This window comes from Lathyrus oleraceus, chromosome 5, assembly GCF_024323335.1.
Source record: "Lathyrus oleraceus cultivar Zhongwan6 chromosome 5, CAAS_Psat_ZW6_1.0, whole genome shotgun sequence".
Taxonomy (NCBI): domain Eukaryota; kingdom Viridiplantae; phylum Streptophyta; class Magnoliopsida; order Fabales; family Fabaceae; genus Lathyrus; species Lathyrus oleraceus.
Genome location: NC_066583.1, coordinates 327,421,991 through 327,427,019, shown reverse-complemented (window position 1 = coordinate 327,427,019; position 5,029 = coordinate 327,421,991).

Sequence of the window (5,029 nt, the reverse complement as noted above, 5' to 3'; positions counted from 1 at the left end):
CACTAGCTTGTATTCTTTTCCTTCATCAGTTGTAGGAAACAAAATGTCATAGTCGGGAGTTACTTTTAGATACCTTAGTATCCTCTTTGTTGCTTCTAGGTGTGATACCTTTGACTTCTGCATGAATCTACTCACCATATCTGCATTATATTCTAGATCAAGCCTTGTGTGACAAAGGTATCAAAGTGATCCAATGAGTCTCCTGTACTGCATTGGATCGACATCATCTTCATCTGTGTCTTTTGGAAGTTACAATTTAGGCTCAACTAGAGCCAAAGTTGGACTAAAATCTTGCATCTCAAATCTCTTGAGTATTTCGCATGCATATCTTCTTTGGTGCATCATCAAGCCTCTACAACTCTTATAAAATTTGATACCAATGAAGTATGAGAGATTTCCCAAGTCTAACATTTCAAACTCCTCACTTAGGTCATGTTTGAAGTCTTCGATCTCCTTCTTGCAACTTCCTACTTGTTAGATGATATGCTTAGATATAGAAGGGGGGAGAGGAAATATATCACTAGTTAAAACTTTGATAAAGAATATTTTTGAAAATTTTATGGCTCTCGGAAGTAAGCGGAAGTATCCCGAATCAAAATCATTTAACCGAACCCAATATAAAAAAAGCTCGGATATGCATAATTATAATCACGGTATGATAATGAATCACAAATTGACCAAAAACAATTAATCACAACTAGTTGAATGCAAAGCAACAAGGATAGTCTACTTCCAATGATAATTCACAAAAAAAAATCAATTGAGACAATTTGTCACACACCTAATGTGCAATCGATATTGTTTTGAATTTTATGTGGTATTATTGATCTTAAAACCCAATCACAACCTAAGGAATGAGATATATATATATATATATATATATATATATATATATATATATATATATATATATATATATATATATATATATATATATATACATATATATATATATATATATATATATATATATATATATAGAGAGAGAGAGAGAGAGAGAGAGTACGTAAGGATTTGTTTAGGTAGTTCCCCAATCGACCTCGTTATAGGTATGTCTGCCCTTTATTTGAACTCAAAGTGAGATAATATAATTAATCTTACTTTGCAAATATATGTATATAAGAGAGATGTAGCAATCCAACCCTACAAACCCTAAGTTTGATGTTGATTCTGACATCTTTTTTTCTCATGATCAAAGCTTGATAAAGTAACCCGACAATGCCGATTTAATTCAGCGTCTCATGCTAAAGAGAGTACACAAGGATTTGTTTAGGTAGTTCCCCAATCAACCTCATTATGGGTATGTCTGCCCTTAATTCAAACTCGAATTGAGATAATATGATTAAGCTTACTTTGCAAATGTATGTATATAAGAGAGATGTAGCAATCCAACCCTACAAACCCTAAGTTTGATGTTGATTCTGACACCTTCTCTTCTCTTGATCAAAGCTTGATAAAGTAACCCAACAATGTTGATTTGATTCAGCGTCTCATGCTACTTCTTTGCAAGAAACCACTTATTCTTCAAAGCTTTCACTCAATCAAATCCAAAATGTGCAATTGTTGTAACCCAAGATTTACCAATGCGATCCACCGCCCCACGTTACTACTTTGCAAGAACCTCATATTCTTCAAAGACTTCACTTGATCGGATCCGGATTGTGTAATCTTGTCCAAATCCTTCAAACCTTAAATGATCTTGAAGAAAAACCCTAACTCGGTTTTCTGATTTGAAACCCTCAAATATCTCAACCCAATTTACCATACAATCAACCTAAATTGGACGTTATCAACCCTAATTCTAGATGGCACCAAAACAAATAATGATTATGTGTAGTTTATTTGTGTGTATGCATAAAATGAGGTTGAATATGACGAGAATGCTTTGAAATTCTGGTTTCGTATAGGTTTAACTCTCTAGAAACCTTACTAGAAATGATGCATGTACCAAATATATACATGTAAGCAAGTATGAAGCAAAAGGAATGCATATGGAATAGAAAACAATGCAAATTTCTAAGATTTTTAATGTATGTGTCGACCTATGCAAGTCATGTATCGACACATATGATGCATGTGCCGACCTATAGAAGTAATGGGTCGACCTATGTTGGTTATATGTCGACCTGTTGAGGTGACACATCTATCAGAGCCCACAGGCTTTAAAGATGCAGTACATGAGCCGACCTATAAAACCTATGTGTCGACTTGTAGAAGAAATTTCCTTCTATAGGTCAACCTATAATGCGTATGTGTCTACCTGTAGGTTGTTTTTCACACAAAAATGAGTTTTTGATGCAAGAAACCTTTTCTTGATGCATGAATATTTTCTAAACCATTTCCAAACATGTTGTAATGCTTCTTAATGCTAAAATGCATAACTAGACTCAGATGATACCGTCCAATGTACATAAACACTAAAGTATCATAGTTTTGACATCATACAAAATACATCTAAAAAAAGTTGCACTCACATACTCCACATTTTTTATGATGGCAAAAATTGAGATGATGCGTTTCATGTCCATGAGGGCTCCCCCTGAATGTATGCATCATAGCTTCATAGTTGCATAAGTTTCTCCCCCTTTGGAAACATCAAAAAGAGACAAAGCAAGCTATTAGCAGTATCACATAGATACAACAAATCATATATACATTATACAATACAAAGGTGTTTGAAAAGACAAGAACGTGTACTCACATATGCGCAACATACATGAAGATACACAATGGAAATAAACAAAACATTAATAGTAATACACCAACATTACACAATTGTCATCCAAGGAAATACACATTGTAAAACCATTATCACAAATTCAAACAAATTAGTAACATTTTCAATACATAACTAGAAGCAAAAAAATAAATAAATCAAAAGGACCAATGCATGATGACTCAAAGAATGACTCAAAGAAATGCACAACAAAACACGAGACTCAAAGACACAACAACACAACATCACAACACTTCATCGTCTTCCACGGCCCCTTGGCATTGGTCTCACTCCCCTATGCCATCCTTGTCCATCATTACCATAGTTATAATCCAAGAAATCACACATTTCTCACCAAAAATGAGCATAATGATGATGATTCTCATTATGAGCCGAGATCATGTGGTTAATCCTAACAATTATAGCTGCATGATTCACATCCCTCTCATTCCGCATAGACATAAGACTTTCCATCACATAAGAAGCAAAGGCTTCAAAATTGGCATCTTGTGTAGTCATGTGTTCTTACATAAGACGAAATCTCTCCATTTGTGCAGCCTCAAAGGCATCTCACCTTCTACAATCTTCCACATACCACTCGTCTTTCCTCAGCTACATGTTCTAGAGCATAGTCATGATAGAGGATATATCATCAAATCTAGCACTAAAGGTATTACCAAGATCCTCTCCATGAGTAACATCTTGTATAACAACATCACCCTTAGGAACATCATGAGAGGCACCAATTGGTTGCTCATCATCTATATGTGCCTCAGTAGCATCATCATCGAACTCGGAAGGATCATCAAAATTATAAATCTTCCTACCATTATTACCCATACGGAAGTAGTACGTCTGATGGTTTACATCCCAAAAATATACCATGTTGGTTAAGGTACATTGAGAGAACTCTTGAGCTTATCCTGGAGATTTATAAGTAAGATTAGGCATACCAATGTTGAAGTAATTCAAAATCTTGGTAATCATGGATACATAGCAAAATAACGTCCCTTTGTTGCATTCCTTAATGACGAACATTCGAGATACACAGTAATGTGCCCAATTAATTTTTATCTTGTTCAATAGAATGTATACCAGATGAATTTCATCAAAGTTAATTCTTGAGAACCTTCCATTCTTCGGGCGCAAGACATGAGAAACTAACCACAACAAAATTCTAGGAAACATCTTCAATTGACCAATAGTAATAGGATCATTACAAACATCAACACAAAGGGCTTTAAGTATCTCATTAACATGAATGTTCCACTTAAAGTGTATATGATTATTGGTATCCATCACCAACGGGTCAACTTCATCATCGTCATCAACATCAACAACATTAATACCAAATAAAGATTTCCAAAGATCATCAGTGAATTCATAAACAGTGTTACCTATGGTAAACTTGTAGCATGAACCTCGCCTATCATGTAACCCATAATAGAATACACGGAGGAGAGTTTCATTATAATCCTGAGCAAGCCGCAAAAAGTAATCAATTTGTTGATGTGCAACAAGACTGGCCACTTCAGGAATATCCATCCAACCAACCATAATAGGCTTCCAAACGCACTGTTTCACAACAAGCCGGTGTTGATATTTTTCCTCAAATTCCTTAACACACTTAGTTGAAACCAAAGAAAAAGGAGTTTCCAAAGCAGTAGAAGATGTGCTTGCCTTACCTTTGCCTTTAGAGTCACCCTAGGTTTTTGAAAGCTTAGGTGGCATGGAAAAAATGTTCAAAAGAAGTTTGCACACCAACTGTTTGATGAAATGTGTGAACAAGAAGTGAAGGAGTTTGAGAGATAAATGATTTTCCATAAAATCAAATTAGATAAACAACCACATAAATACACAAGGAAGTGAAGAAAAACCCAAAACAAGTGAAAATTTGGAGTTTTTGAGAGTTTGGTTGAAAGAGGGTTTTTGAAGATGAAATGAAGAAAATTGATGAAAATGATAATGATTTATTGGAAATTTGAATGTATATTATAAACGGTTAATGAATCTAACAAACTTTAATGCCAATTGATTCATTTACAAGATTCAAGAAGATATGAAGAATGATGGAATTTGGTGCATGTATGAGAACACAAGAGAAATGAAGAGAATTTACCCCAAAATGACTTATGAGTCGACCACTTGAAAGCATGTGCCGACCTAAAAAGGTTATGAGTCGACACGTACTGAAATGAGTTTGAAAATTTTCAAAATTTAATTTATGTGCCGACCTATCCAAACCATGAGTCGACACATACTGAACCAATTTTGAAAAATTCAAAAAATTATTTTTATGTGCCGACCTATACG